The sequence below is a fragment of the Pituophis catenifer genome, unplaced genomic scaffold, assembly GCF_029215685.1.
Source record: "Pituophis catenifer annectens isolate HBS135680 unplaced genomic scaffold, rPitCat1.0.hap2 SCAF_8, whole genome shotgun sequence".
Taxonomy (NCBI): Eukaryota; Metazoa; Chordata; class Lepidosauria; order Squamata; family Colubridae; genus Pituophis; species Pituophis catenifer.
In genome coordinates, this window is record NW_027256888.1 from 9378945 (window position 1) to 9395703 (window position 16759).

Genomic DNA, 16759 nt, shown 5'->3' on the forward strand with positions numbered 1-16759 from the left:
CTTATTGCCCCCACAAACTGGGTCCTCAATTTACCTACCTTAGAAAGGATGGGAGGCTGAGTCAACCTTGAGCCTGGCAAGATTCGAACTTACTTTAATTGCAGACAGCTGGTGTTAAATTACAGTGCTTTGTCTGCAGAGCTATCCAGGCTCTATTGGATCTTTCTTTGTAAATCATGGGCAAGATGCAGAGAAGTTGTGTAAGAGCTATGGTGATTGGAAGCAGACATCTTAAATTTTGCCTTCAGTTGCTGTGGCTTTGTCTGATAATACAACATACTTATTTATTTTCCTTCGGTATTTCACATTATATCATTAATACCTGTTCGGTTATCATATCAAGTTCATTATCCCTTTTTCAGCCTGGTTAAAAACAGGGGGGGAAATTAGAGAGGAGGCATGCAGTTTTTAATCTGATAAAATAACTTTAGTTTTTGCTCACTGCTGGTATTTCAGTTAAATGCTTGTATTTAACCAGAGATAACTGGATTTTGTTTTTCCTTGAAGATGTTTCGTTTCTCATACAAGAAGCTTCTTCAGTTCTGAAGGAGCTCCTTGGATAAGAAGCGAAACGTCTTCAAGGAAAAACAAAAGAAGTCCAGCTGCTTTTTGAAAAAGCACCTTTGGGACAACTATGATCTGGATGACTGAGAATCTCCATAGATACATGCTCCTATTTACAATAAAAAAAAACAACATTGATTACTGTTAAGCTATAGAAAACCATAATTAAAAATTAAGCCATTTTCTTCTAATTATACAGTGCCTTTCCTCAGGGAGGAAATCTACTTACTTTCCCTACCGGTTCAGAAGTGCACATGCCGCGCGCGGGAACCCTCTGTGCATGCGCAAAACCTCCTGCACATGTGCAGAGGCTAAAAAACAGGTTACTTCCTGGTTAAAACCTGGTTAAAACCAGGAAGTAATGACGACCGGGCTGGTGGGCGGAGTCTCAATCTGCCGTCACTACCAGTTCTCCGAACCACCCCCAGCCATCGCTACCGGTTCAGGCGAACCGGTTCAAACCGGTAGCATTTCACCCCTGCCTTTCCTGCATTATCTTTTAAATTTTTTCGTGTTACCCAAGGCAGCTCCATCAAGCCCCTTTGGCATTATGCAAATCCATTTAAATATAATAAGCTAAATCAGCGAATCAAGCTGGTGCTGCAGTTTATATGCAGAAAGGTTAAGAAAAGAGTCCATTCTAGTTACTCGAAGAACTTAACAAATCAAAACTGATATAAAAAAATTTTTTTTTATAAATGGATCTCAGATATTTATTTATTTATTTATTTATTTATTTATTTATTTATTTATTTATTTATTTATTTAGCTTATATGCCGCCCTCTCTCCGGAAAGGACTCAGGGCGGCTCACAGCAATAAAAACAGATAAATCAATATTAAGTGTTAAAAACCATTAAAACTCCCCTTAAAAACCCCTTCAGTCCAATCCGGCCTGGCAAAATAACCATGTCATAAGGTCACGGCGGAAAGAGCGCAGGTCAGGGGCCACCCGGAGCTCCAGGGGGAGTTGATTCCATAAGGTAGGTGTGCCCACAGAGAAAGCTCATTCCCTAGGAGTCACCAGATGACGCTGCCTGGCCGACGGCACTCCAGGGAGGCACTCCCTGTGGGAACGCATCGGGTGATGGGGAGCTGTCGCTGGCCGCAGATGGTCCATCAGGTACCCCTTCCACCTCTGTTATTCTATGTTCTACATTCTTTGCAGGTGCCTTCATCAAAAAAAATCAGCTTCATGATACCAGCCTAATGTCCTGAATGTTTTTTTTTTTGCTTTTATTCCATTGTTTTAATTAGCAATATATAAGCTAATTAAGGAATGCTTACATTTCAAGATACTTAAATTAAAGCAGGAATTAGAAGACCAGGGATATAAGATGGATTGGTTTTCATATATGCAAATATTTTCTAGATATAGAGAAGATCTCAAACAAGAAGGTTTTTATAATGTCTTGACTAATTTAGATAAGATTTTAATGGGCTCTGATGATCATATAATTAAAAAGTTGTATGGATATTTGTTAGAAGTAAAACTGGAAGAAGAACAAGTTAAAGAAACAATGATAGCATGGGGGAAAAAATTTGGTTACGGTATTGATTTAGAGAAATGGCAAAAATTGTGGTGACATAATTATAAAATGACAATGTCTATAGCTTATAAGGAGAATTTGTATAAGATGTTTTACAGTTGGCATTTACCCCCGACGAGGATAGCCAGAATGTTCCAGAATAAATCGGAGAAGTGTTGGAAGTGTCATCAGACTCCAGGATCCTATTACCACATGTGGTGGACATGCGGAGATGCAAAGAGATATTGGACTAAGATACACACGTGGTTGGAAAAAATGATTAAGAGACATATTGATTTCAAACCAGAGATATTTTTATTAGGGATCTTACCAGAGACATATAATAAAGAATTGCAATATTTAATTGTGAACCTTTTAACAGCAGCTAGAATTGTATTTGCAAAAAAATTGGAAAGGAGAAAGGACACCTACTGATGAAGAAATTATTAAGAAAAAGATGGACTGTGCTGAAATGAGTAAATTGACATTTGAAATAAGAGAGCAGGAAGATAAACAATATTATTTGATATGGGATTTATTTTATCAATGGATGGACAATAAAAAATGGAGATAAACATGAAATGTGTGGATGCTGAGATAAATTAAGTGAATTTCTTTTTTATATATATGAAAATAACCTCAAAATAGTGATATTTTGAAAAGGGGAGGGAGCACAAAAGGATACAAACCGATCGATATACGGTCTGTAACTTTATGGAATGATGATGTTTTTATGTTTTATTCTTGTTTAAAAATAAAAAATTATTGAGAGAAAAAAAATCAGCTTCATAATACCAGCCTAATGTCCTGAATGGTGGGTTGTTGTTTTTTTTGCTTTTATTCCATTGTTTTAATTAGCAATATATAAGCTAATTAAGGAATGCTTACATTTCAAGATACTGTAGATCTATAAGACCACACACAATGTCACAAAAGGAAGATTACTGAAGGAATCTGTTTAGAGTAGCAGACATTAAAGTCTTGGGAAACAGTTCCTTAACTTTTCTCACAGTCAAGTATGTCTGGTTACACAACTGGTTATGGATCAAAGACAGGGCTATTGTTATTTTCATTGGTTTTATCCACAAAATAAACATATCCAACCATTTAAGAACAACTCTGAAACTAATAAAAAGAAACCCAAAATAAAGATCACCAACAACGGTTTTCAAAGGAAACCATAGGAACGTAAATTATCTCACGCTAGCTGAGATAACCCAAATGTAACAGCAAAATTCATTTTGCGTAGATCCATACATGAAAATATAGAATAGAATAACAGAGTTGGAAGGGACCTTGGAGGTCTTCTAGTCCAACCCCCTGCTTAGAAAACCCTACACCACTTCAGACAAATGGTTATCCAACATCTTCTTAAAAACTTCCAGTGTTGGAGCATTCACAACTTCTGGTGGCCAGTTGTTCCACTGATGAATTGTTCTCACTGTCAGGAAATTTCTCCTTAGTTCTAAATTGCTTCTCTCCTTGATTAGTTTCCACCCGTTGCTTCTTGTCCTGCCCTCAGGTGCTTTGGAGAAAAATGTCATATATATGACATTTTTTTAAAAAAAAAATTACTTTGCCAAATTGACATTAAATCCTTACATTTTGTCAATGTGGGTAAGATGAGTTTTTGCTAAGTAAGGCCCATTTATTAATATACTGTACACCGATGGCTTCAAGTCTTCTATTAATTTCTCCAGTTTAGACATTAAACAATGTTACACAAATAAAGTGTCTCATAATTTTACTGTTCCGTTGACTTGAAGCCAGTATTTATGTTTTGAGCATTTATCTTTTTTATTTAATGTTTTGTTTATGACCATTATAAACCACTTCAGTCCCATCTGTCTCTAAACATTAATACAAATGCAACAGCCTCAAGCCAGTGCAGAAGCAAAAACTGGAAACAGACTCTAAAGTCATAGTTCTAAATCAAGGGTGAAATCCAGCAGGTTCTGACAGGTTCTGGAGAACCGGTAGCGGAAATTTTGAGTAATTCGGAGAACCGGTAGTAAAAATTCTGACTGACCCCATCTATTCTCTGCCTCCCAAGTACCAGCTGATTGGGAGGAAATGGGGATTTTGCAACAATCTTCCCCTGGATTGGGGAGGGAATGGAGATTTTACAGTATCCTTCCCCTGCCACGCCCACCAAGCCATGCCACGCCTACCAAGCCACACCCACCGAACCGACAGTAAAAAATTTTGAAACGCACCACTGGGGGTGTTGTCCACCACAAAATTTTCACCGTGAAACCAGTGTGAGAACTTCCCTTTCTTCTAACGCTAAGACCAATACATAATTCCATGGTTTGCTAAGTGCTAGACAACTGTGAAGAATTTTGTTTAAAAATCCTCAGCCCTTTTCAAGAGCAAGATGCCAAGTTTATGAGTAGACAAGTCACGATTTCAGAATTCTAATTGCCACTAATGGCTGTTTACAGCTGCAGGACCTTTCATTACTCAACTCTTTTTTTTTATGTTTCTTTCTTTACAGATAAATCAACTGTCATTCTGCCTATAGAATGCGTATGTTACCATTTGTTTTATGGCACCATGACATCATAACCAGGTTTTTTCCCCCCCGATTTCCAGTGTAGCTATGGAAGAACAATTGGGCTTCCACAAATGTCGGAGAAGTCAAACACCATAATCAAGACAAATATTTAGTCCTGTAACCAAGATTTTCCAGACACCCTCCCTGTTATAAATCTAACACTCAAGCTGACATTTCAGGGGGAATTAGAAGCAGCTGAAAGGTAAATTCAGAAATAGAAACACTTGAAGCACAAAATTGAACTAAACAGCGCTGGAGAAGTTACCTTCTTGGGAAGATTGCTTGGCAGAGCATTGTGGCACCCTAACGTCATAATTAGCTTTTTCAATTTCTGCAGTGTAGACGTGGAACTATGATTGGGCTTCCACAAATGTCTGAGGGGCCATAGTCTTTGTTTGACTATCGATGTGCAAATTTGGTCCTTGCACACTTTGGCTTTAAAATTCTTAATGGCTGGGGCCAAAAATGAGCTAAGAAACTAACTAATCTGTTCTGTTCAGTTTTAGGTTACTGGGCAGGGGTGAAATGCTCCCGGTTTGGACCGGATCGCTCGATCCGGTAGCGATGGCGGTGGGTGGTTCGGAGAACCGGTAGCAAAAATTCCTCTCCACCCCCATGCCCAGCTGAGCTACACAATGATCAGAGGCTTTTTATTTTATTTTTAAAAGCATTTTTTCTACAACCTCTTTGGCCGAAAAAAATGCTTTTAAAGTAAAAACAAAGCTTCTGCCGATCAGGCAAGTCAGCTGGGATGGTCAGAGGCTTAAAAAAAAGAAAAGAAAAGCCTCTGCTGATCAGGCAAGTCAGCTGGGATCATCAGAGGCTTTTAAAAAAAAGAAAAGCCTCTGCCGATCAGGCAAGTCAGCTGGGATGGTCAGAGGCTTAAAAATAAGCCTCTGCTGATCAGGCAAGTCAGCTGGGATCATCAGAGGCTTTTAAAAAAAAGAAAAGCCTCTGCTGATCAGGCAAGTCAGCTGGGATCATCAGAGGCTTTTAAAAAAAAGAAAAGCCTCTGCTGATCAGGCAAGTCAGCTGGAATCATCAGAGGCTTTTTTTAAAAAAAGAAAAGCCTCTGCTGATCAGGCAAGTCAGCTGGGATCATCAGAGGCTTTTAAAAACATTTTTTTACAACCTCTTCAGCCGAAACAAAACACAAAACAAACCACGCCCACAGAACCAGTAGTAAAAAATTTTAGAACCCACCCCTGCTGTATGGAACAAACTTTTTGCATTCTGTCCTCTTCATGTCTGAGCCATAATTAGTGAGAAAAAAAGCTTTGCTGCTCAAAGAATCTTAAAAGTTTCCTTCCCAAATTGGAATCCTACTTCTTGTTTTACTGCCCGTTCAGGCTGTATCTTCTAATAAGCGTTTAGCCCGGATGACATTTTCCTGCACCGAAGGCATATCTTGGAAATGATTCTGGATCCATTTGTTCAGTCATCTTCTGTTTTGTTTATTTAACAATTTATTTTAAGATCCGTGTTCTGCCAAGGCCCCGCAAGCTGGTTTACCGTCTGAAAATATGGGAAGAACTGAATGTGGCACAAAATAGAGAAGCCCGTCAGACTGATCGAAAGGCTTCTGAGGAACTTTCTAATTTGGATTTCCGCTTTTTCCTCAGGTCAAGGAAGACTGCAGTGGGAGAGAGAGGGAGGGAAAGAGAAGAAAGGAAGGGGAGGGGAGGGGAGGGGAGGGGAGGGGAGGGGAAGGGAAGGGAAGGGAAGGGAAGGAAGGAAGGAAGGAAGGAGGGAAGGAGGGAAGGAGGGAAGGAAGGGGAGGGGAGGGGAGGGGAAGGGAAGGGAAGGAAGGAAGGAAGGAAGGAAGGAAGGAAGGAAGGAAGGGGAGGGGAGGGGAAGGGAAGGGAAGGAAGGAAGGAAGGAAGGAAGGAAGGAAGGAAGGAAGGAAGGAAGGAGGGAAGGAAGGGGAGGGGAGGGGAAGGGAAGGGAAGGGAAGGAAGGAAGGAAGGAAGGAAGGGGAAGGGAAGGGAAGGAAGGAAGGAAGGAAGGAAGGAAGGAAGGAAGGAAGGAAGGAAGGAAGGAAGGAAATGCAGTGATTGATTCAGGAAGACTGATTAGATCTCATTTCAGACAAATGGTTGTCTAATGTTTTCTTAAAAACCTCCAGTGATGCATCACCCACAACTTCTGGAGGCCAAGCCATTCACTGGTTGATTGTCCTCACCATTAGGAAATTTATCCTTAGTTCCAGGTTGCTTCCCTCCTTACAGATTACAGATTAATAAAGTTGGAAGGGACCTTGTAGGTCATCTAGTCCAACCCCCCACCCACCCAAGGAGACCTTGCACCATTTTTGACAGATAGCAGTCCAATCTCTTCTTGAAAGCTTCCAGTGATGAAGCTCCCATGACTTCTTGATTAGATTCCCTCCATTGCTTCTTGTGTGGCCTTCTGGTGGTTTGGAGAATAAATTGACCTCCTCTTCTTTGTGGCAGCCCCTCAAATATTGGAACAGGTGCTATCATGTCTCCCCTAATCCTTCTTTTCATTATTTATTTTTTAATTTTTTTTATTTTTAATTTGATTTATATGCCGCCCTTCTCCGGAGACTCAGGGCAGCTTACAATGCGTTAAGCAATAGCCTTCATACTTTTGTATATTTATACAAAGTCAGCTTATTGCCCCCACAAACTGGGTCCTCATTTCACCTACCTTAGAAGGGATGGAAGGCTGAGTCAACCTTGAGCCTGGCGAGATTCGATCTTACTTAAATTGCAGACAGCTGGTGTTAAATTACAGAGCTCTGTCTGTTGAGCTATCCAGGCTCCCTGGATTAAACTAGACATACCCAGTTCCTGCAACCGTTCTTCATATGTTTTAGCCTCCAGTCCCCTAATCATCTTTGTTGCTCTTCTCTGCACTCTTTCTAGAATCTCAACATCCCTTTTTCTATCTTGGTGACCACAATTGGATTCAGTATTCCAAGTTTGGTCTTACCAAGGCAGTTTTTGGCGGTACTAAAAACTTCACTTGATTTTGATTCTGTCCCTCTGTTAATGCAACGTAGGATTGTATTGCCATTCTTCATTGCTATTTGACTTTTTGCTTGACGTTTTAATCTTCCAGTAGGCTCTCTACTGTATTTTGGTGATATTACTGGAAACTCTCTAGTAGGATTTTATCCGGATTCTCTAAAGCCAAGATATCGTTGATGAACAAGTGGAAAACAAAATCTTTGCACCTAATAGGAGCCATGGCCTCGCAGTGGTTAGAATGCAGTATTGCAGGCTGACTCTGCCCACTGCCAGGAGTTCAATCCTCACCAGGTTCAAGTTTGACTCAGCCTTCCATCCTTCTGAGTTGGGTAAAATGAGGACCCAGATTGTTGGGGGCAAGAGGCTGACTCTGTAAATCGCTTATAGAGGGCTGTAAAGCACTGTGAGGCGGTATATAAGTCTAAATGCTATTACTAATGCTAATAACCATTTTGTAAAGGATCTCCTGTGGGGGAAAATGTGAAATATCTCCTTGATTCCTAACTCCGTTATCCTTGAGCAATCACTTCTTTTTTTTTAAATGTGATTTTCAAACATAAATTTTAAAAACTGTCTAAATATAAAGGAAATCTGACAAACGAGAAGGGATATGTGTATCCTTCCAGTCCCGTTTATTCTCTGCAGGATATAATGCTCTATAAACAGAGGACATTGTCCAGATTACTTTGTGCCATTCCCCTCCAAAATGCATTTTCTTAAGCATAATGTAGACAAAGCATTGCGGAGAAATCTGATAGCCTAATCTACAATATTCATCCTCGGTGAGACTGGAAACTTTTGTTCTTGACAGCTGGCGGATAAGCCTCCTTGATGAGGTTATGTGGAAATAATTTAGACTAATTTCATTTTTGTTTTATTCCTAATCATAGAAACATGCAAGCTTAGAGCTAACAAGATGTCCGGAAAATGGAGAAAAATTGGGGAAAATAGCCAAATTTACAATAACAGGTTGGAAGGGACCTTGGAGGTCTTCTAGTCCAACCCACTGCTCGAGCAGGAGTTCCTATACCAGTGATGGCTAACCCTTTCTGGACTGAGTGCCCAAAGCGCATGTGCCCGAACCCCCAAAATGCAATGCGTGCACGGCCCCTGTGCATTCGCCCCACCCCCATGCATGTGCCACACCCCCGTGCTTGCATGCGGCCCTGCATGCAGCCCACCCATGCGCACGCAGCCTTGCACGCGGCCCCATGCATGTGCGTGCCTCCTGCACATGCCCTGCCTCCTGTGCATGTGCGTGAGCCCCCTGCACACACACACATGCATGTGTACCCCTGCATGTGCCTCACCCCCCGTGCATGCATGGCAGAGACCCAAAGACCAGCTGGCCAGAGGGAGGTGCACATGCATGCACGGCGGAGCTGAATTGGGGCGACGGCTCGCATGCCCATAAAGCATCTTAACCACTGAGCCATCAGGCCCCTTGTACTGTTCTGTCCCCTCCCACGAGTCGCCTTGCAGAGGCTCAAATAGCCCAGCAGTAACAAACGCAGGCTAGAGAGACTGAAGCTGGCCCTTTAATAAATAGTTCTCTTCCAAAGCGTATATCAGTCCAATAGTTACCGGGCAATGTTCCAAAGGTCTTGGCAGACAGCCAGCAGGCTAATGCAGGAATGCAGACTCTTGTCAAAAAACTCCAAACTAACAGTTGTAACTCCACTGCATCCAAAACGCCAACAAATTGTTCACCACGCCTTTCCAGCCCAGTCACACCCCTTTTATACTTTGTAGGGTGTGGCCCTACGTCTCCTGACCACACCTCTTAAGTGGCAATAGCTGTTCTCTATGACGTCTCCTACGTCTCTCTCTTGCATCCAGTAGGGGCTCCCCCTCATTGTTACCGGCCTCTGTTTCCTTCTCAATTTGGCTGGGGTCTAGAGTAAGGTGACCAGATTTTAACATTGGTAAAGAGGGACATTGTGGGCGTGGCTTATTTTGTGGGCATGGCTAGCTGGTCATGTGACTGGGTGGGCGTGGCTAGCTGGTCATGTGACCGGGTGGCCATGGCTATGTCTATAGGGTAAGGTGAACAGATTTTAACATTGGTAAGAAGGACACCATTGTGGGCGTGGCTTATTGTGTGGGCGTGGCTTGGAGGCCATGTGACTGGGTGGGCGTGGCTAGCTGGTCATGTGACCGGGTGGCCATGGCTATGTGTATAGGGACTACTCAGAGGGCTGAAAAGTCATTTCTGACAGGTCCTCACACTTTTGACTGGTCCTCACACTTATGACCATCCTCACATTTATGCCCGTGCAGCATTCTTAACAACCATGTCACTCATTTCACAACTGCTTCTCTTCAACATGGTGACAAGATAGGGCAAAAATGTAAAATGTGAGGACAGTCGTAAGTTCGAGGACTGGTCAAAAGTGTGAGGACCAGTCAAAAATAACTTTTTCAGCCCTCTGAGTAGTCCATATGCATTAAAGGATTACAGCAATAGAGAGGGATGAAGGAATGGAAATTAGAGTAGGAGTGAGGGTAAGAGAGGGAGGAAGAGAGGAGGAGAAGGAGAAAGAAAGAGGAAGTAGGGAGGAGAAAAAGAGGGTGGGGGGAAGAGAAAGTAAGAAGGAAAGAAAAGAGAGAGGTGGTAGGTTTGAGGAGAAAGATTGCTGTACAATAAAAAAGATGAAAGGGAAGAAAGCCAACCCCAAGCAAATATAAAGATATTAAGATAAAGAAGAATTGTTAAACTTTAAAGAATAAAAGAGAACAAATATGAATAAATAGCAATAATTAGAAACACACATACAAACATACAATGTATTTTCTTTGAACAGAATATTTGGCTGGTTCACAAATTTAAACAGCGTTTAGTCATTTCAATTAAATTTACAATTTCTATATTTCCTTTTTGCCATATTTATTCCTCATCTATTTTTTAAAAAAACCAATATTACCCTTCATCCTCATCTCTAATCTTAATCAAATTCAATTTTTCCCTTCTATTCTATATTATACCCCTTCCCATTGTCATCTATTTTTATATCCATCCTCACATTGTTTAATTATGTAATTATGTAATACAGTTGTTTAATACAAATTCAACATTTTAATATAAATCAATTAGTTATAAAACTATCTTTTTTGTATATTAATCAATATGAACATGAATATTCCAATTATTTCCATGCAATCCAATTTCTTACAAATCAATTAATTATATTTACCAATAATAATAAACCAAATAATTTCTCCCATATATTCCTCCGAACCACAACTTAACCATTTCTGCTTTCAACACAATATACAATTAATAGTATCTCAATTATTACAATTCCCTAGTTAAATACAGCTTTTTTTCCTTTGTGTTTTAAAATCTTGAACTCTCCTCCTAAATTTCCCAATGTTTGAAGTTTTTCACCTACCTTTTTTGGGGAGGAAAAATAAAAATAAAAATAAATCTCTCTCTGCCTCATTTTGTCACGCTGCACCAAAGATCCTGGTTTCGTTTTCGTTTCTGAAGCTTAGCTAGGGGAAAAAAAAACTGCTTTACACTGATTGCCTGTAGGGCGGCCCTTTGAAGCCCCGGGCAAGAGTTTAAACAGTTTTTTTTTCTTCTAGCCATCAGCTGGGGCTCAAGAAAAATCGGGACTTTTTTGAAACGCCGCGGGACGCAGGACAAATTGCTCAAAAGCGGGACTGTCCCGCCAAAAGCGGGACATCTGGTCACCTTAGTCTAGAGGCATGTCAGCAACTGTCAGTTTTTGCTGACTCACCAGTGAAGATGGCCCCTCCAGCGCATAGCTCGTGACAGCTTCCTCCTCCTCCATATCATCCTCCAAATCACCATGCGAAGATAAATCAGCCTCCGGGGCCGGGGTCACAACATGTACTGAATAAAGTGGGAGGAAGAAACTGATTGATAACTAGTGAGTTCCAACCTCGATTAATGCACTGAGGGAAAAATGAGGATAAGTAGCTTGTGAAGAAGCGAAAATGGGATAGAACGAACCAAGAGATGAGACCAATTTGCCAGATGTGATTCTAGCCATCTAGTCTCATCAACTACGGAAGGCTTGCTGAAGAATCCTGCCCCTATTTGAGGTGCAGGGTATAGAAGCTGAGGGTCACCCTTTCTGGGAAACAGATCCAGGGGTGGGATTCAGCTGGTTCGGACCGGTTCGGATGAACCGGATGTTAAAGTACCGGAAGTCCGGAAACGGGTCCATTTTTCCCTCCCGGAGGCTCGAAGAAAGCCTCCGGAGCCTGGGGAGGGCGAAAAACGGGCTTACCAGAAGTTCCGGAAATCGGGCCCGTGGTGTAGGAAGCTGATTAGGCCACGCCCCCATGGCCACGCCCACCCAGCAACCGGGCAGAGAATCGGTTGCTAAAAATTTTCAATCCCACCCCTGAACAGATCCCACACTTTGGATGTGTTGTTCCTGAGAGGTACAGCTTTCCTGTATTTCCAGCAAGCCAAGAAACCAATTTTAAATTCAATTAACCTCTGGTCAATAGCATGAGTATGAGTGACCACTGATTTAATTTAGAATTACAGCTGAGAATATTATCTTTCTTTCTCTCTCTCTCTCTTTTAACTTGTCCTCTATTTTCCATGTTGAAGGTACCAGACTCTGCCAAATATCGAAATCTGGTAATTAAAATAAAAAACGGAAAGCAAACCAATGAAACGGTGCCTACCTTCTCCAATAATGGGTAAAAATTACAGTCACCATCCACCCTCTTCGGTACTGGAAAAACAGTACTGCGGTCTTTAGAAACCGAATCTGCAGCAGAGTTGGCAAATCCCACTTTTTTTTTTCTCGGTTTATGATTTGTCGGTTTGTTTTTGCATTGCAAGAGAACTTTCTCACAAGAGTGCTAAATCCGTGTTTAAGAAACAGCTAATTTCGATACCGATGCAGAAAAGTTGTTACTAGTATTGAAAATTTGAGACGAAAGAAGAGACAGATGATTATTATAGAATATGGAATAAATGGTATAAATGGCTCGAGACTAGAAATAAAGAACAATAATGATAAGGAGAGAAGATTAGATGTACAATATATATATATAAATAACAAATGTATGGAGAGGAATAAAAATGTATATAACAGGAATGTAGAAATGTATAATATTAAAGATATAATTAAAATATATAGATCTCCATAGGGGGAAGGGAAGGAAAAAAAAGGAAAATGAGGGGAAGAAGGAGTTTTAGACTAAGATATAGGGGAAGAAGAATAAAGTAACAAATGAAAGACCACTATGAAACAATGCTTAAAAATGATAAGATATTTATATGTTGTATGTTGTGTAAATGTCAAATATGTGTTTTAATAAGATTATAATTTTTTTTTAAAAAAAGAAAATTTGATACATTTGTTTTTGTTTGTTTATATTTTTTGTGTGTGTGTCTTGTTTTTTGTGTATTATGTTTCTTTTTGTACTGTGTATTTTAATCTTTGGAAATTTAATAAACATTTTTTAAAAAAAAAAAATAGTTCCAAAAGAAACAGCTAATTTGAGAGCCCTGGACCGCTAAAGAAGCACTTTGGGAGCCAAAGTGGAGGAAGCTAGAAATCCCTACTTTTCTATAGCCAAGACAACATGTCCAGCAACTGAAAAGACAAAGATTTACCTCAGGATCCTTTAAGTGCCAATAAGATGAAATAGATTCTGTTTCCACACTGGCAATGAAACGTGTTAGATTATGATCACAGCACAAAGGAAGGAGAAAAGAGTAAAAGGGTTTTTTTTTAAAAAAAATCTTGAACAGGTAAAGACATCTTTAAGCTACCTTAGCGCTTGGGTTGTGTTCTGCCCCACCTGCGGACCCCAAAGAACGCAGCACACACAAACTCTATACAAAGCTTATTTTACTCAAATAACTTAGTCTTTATCATTCAAAGGCTGTTAATGAACTGTCTTAACAGCCTACCAGAATTCTAAGATAAGGTAATCACAGTCTTACTAGAGTTGGCAGAAAGCCCAGAAGCAATTTTGCAGACGCGAAGGAGAGTGAACCAAAGTTGTTCTCTACAGCTTGTTGCAAGTGGTGTTCCTTCTTAAATAGGCTAAGGGAGTGGCCAATTAGCCCCAAGCCTTACTCTCGAGGAGACCCCCTCCTGAGGAGCCACTCCTGCCTTTTGGCAGCTCTGCGCACCCGTGCATTGAGAAAAGGCTCCTTCTCTTTGTCCTCTTCACTTAAAGGAGCTTCTGGAGGTTCTGAAGGCCTGGCTGAATCCCCGCCTCTGGCACCACATCTTTTCCAGCCTCCTCATTGTCTGACTCGAGTGCCAGCTGCACAGGCTGCTGGCACATCACCACACCAGCCTCCTTGCTGTCGGAATCAGCTACTAGCTGCACAGGCCGCTGACGGGCCACAACACCTGTTTCACTATTCAGGTGGCCCTGAGGGTGCAGATAAACCTCCAAGTGACCTCAATGACTCTCAGAGGTTCTGAAGGTGGCACGCAGCGCCCTCTCTGTGGGCACATGAGCTGTAACCCCAGTTCACCTCTGCCGCGCATGCACACATGCCTCCCACTGGCCAGCTGGTCATTGGGACTCTGCCGCTCATGCGTGGGGGACAGGGCGTGTGCAGGTGCCCCCGTGCACACATGTGCAGGGGGGCACATGGGGGGCCATGCACACATGCATGGGGGCATGGTGCATGTGGGGGGCACGCACGTGTGTGGCATGTATGCAGGGGGCCACACATGCATGTGTGGAGGCTGGGGCATGTGGGCCATGCACGCATTGCAGGTGGGGTGGGGGTGGGTGGCATGCATGGGGGGCACTTGCGTATTGCATTTTGGGGGTTTGGACATACACACCAGTGGTGGGTTGCCTCTGGTTCGGACCAGTTTGCAAGACCGTTCGTAAAACTAGCGGGAGGCCCAGCTCACCACCCAGGATGTCGTCATCAGCAATCTGCGCAGGTGGAGAAGCAAGGTGCATGCACGTGCGAAGCGGGCGCAAGCGCACGATCTTGTTGTGAACTGGTGGTAAAGGTAAGTAGAACCCATTGCTGGTCCACACGCGCATTCACCCCCCCCACATGTGCTTTGAGCACTTTGTCCGGAAAAGGTTAGCCACTGCAACAGCTGGTCGATGGACCTGAATGATGAGGTAAACCTATCACTGGTTCTCCAAGAAGATTAAATCAACAATTTGCTGCTTGTTCCTATTGGGAGTCAGAAGGTAAGCAAAGTCAGATTTGCTTAAAAGGAAGTGAGACCACCAAGAAATTCCACAGCTATATGAAAATGTCAGAAAGCAACAGCGCAAAATCAGATCCATACAATTTCCAATGATGTATCTATAAAATGGAATGCGAATAATCCCAGATCTTCGCACTTTCCGACGTGCCCTGAAGACCTTTCTGTTTCAACAAGCAGGGCTAGCATAAACATCTAAATTCTATGCCAAGGTCTTCGCAGATACACCAAGTTGACTCAATTTATTATTTACTGTTTATAAAGAAAAAAAAATTATTATATGTATATGAAATCTTAATCTCAGTTCTCCGCCCTGAGTCCTTCGGGAGAAGGGTGGTATAGAAATTAAATAAATAAAATAAATAAATAAATAAATAAAATTACCAGGAATCAAGAGCGATTGGAACAGTGGTGGTTCCTCCCGGATCGGGCCGGTTCCGCCAAGCCGGTAGCGGTGACGATATGACGTCACCAAACTGGTTCTGCCCCCCACCCCACCCCCGCTCCCACCCCCCGCCTTCCCCCCCGCATTATTCTTACCTTTTATTTGGCCCCACCCCCAATTGGTGCCTCCTGAGTCCCAGCTGATTGGTTAGAAGGAAAAAAAACTATTTAAACTGTTGCCACGGGGCTTCAAAGGGCCTTCCTACAATTGATCAGTGTTAAAAGGCAGTTTGGTGGTAGACTGGTGCCTCCAAAAATAAATGGGTAGGCCAGTTCCTCCAAAAACAAATGAGTAGATCGGTGCCTCCAAAAATAAATGGGTAGGCCAGTGCCTCCAAAAACAAATGAATAGACCGGTGCCTCCAAAAATAAATGGGTAGGCCAGTGCCTCCAAAAACAAATGAGTAGACCGGTGCCTCCAAAAACAAATGAGTAGACCGGTACAGCTCTGCAAGCAGTTAAAAGCCTGGTAGACCAGTACCTCTGCTAAATCCTAAAGAATTGTCACATGACCATCAAGCCACGCCCACAAAATAAGCCATGCCCACAGAAGCGGTAGTAAAAAAAATTAGAAGCCACCGGAAGAAAAGATTTCCCTTTACCCATTAGTAAACGTGGAACAGATCTGCATTCGATGCAATCTCTTGTAAATTTAGACGGATGTAAAACAGAACAAGATAAAGGAGTCATTATTCATATATAACACATTCTCACTTATTTTACGCTTGGCTATTCTTGCCAAGCCAGTATGATTTGCTACGTCAAGGTGGCAATGTTTCGTTGTATTATTCATAAAATTCAGTCCACTTTGATTACCTCAGGGATCTATTTGTATTTTATATTATCTGAAACAGAAATTGTTCAATTATTTTGTTAACTTGCTAAACTCTGGCCTGAGACCATAATAAAGAACTATTACTACTACTAGAATATTTGATGATTCTAAGTGTTAGACAAGGACAACCAAATTCTAGGTCCTCCTCAGCTAGAGAAGTTTGTGAGAAGATTTTGGGCCACATTGGGTCCACATTGCCTCAAATCAAAAGTCATGGGGGGAAATGGATGGAACAGTATCTAACCACTTCTTTGAATTCCTGAAGGAAAGGCTGGCTCTAAATCAGATCAATGGAGCTGCCAGAATCCCATGGAAAGTTAAGATCATATCTTCAAGGATTCCCAAGAAGAACTCTATTCAAGAAATGAACATAGTCAGTTTGTGAGTAAATAACACCCGGATCAGTTTTTTCACGTGCAAAGAACTTTCTACAGACGTCTACAAAAATTTAATTTTCCCCTTGCCTAGATTTTCAGCCTGAATGAGAAGGTTTTATGGTCTGTATGAACTGTGAAGAACATCTCCAAGGAATAAATTAGAGATGGAGGAGGAGGAGGAGAGGAAGAGGAAGAAGGAGAAGGAGAAGGAGAAGGAAAAGAAGAGGAGGAGGAGGAGGTGGAGGAGGGAGAGGGAGAGGGAGAGGAAGAG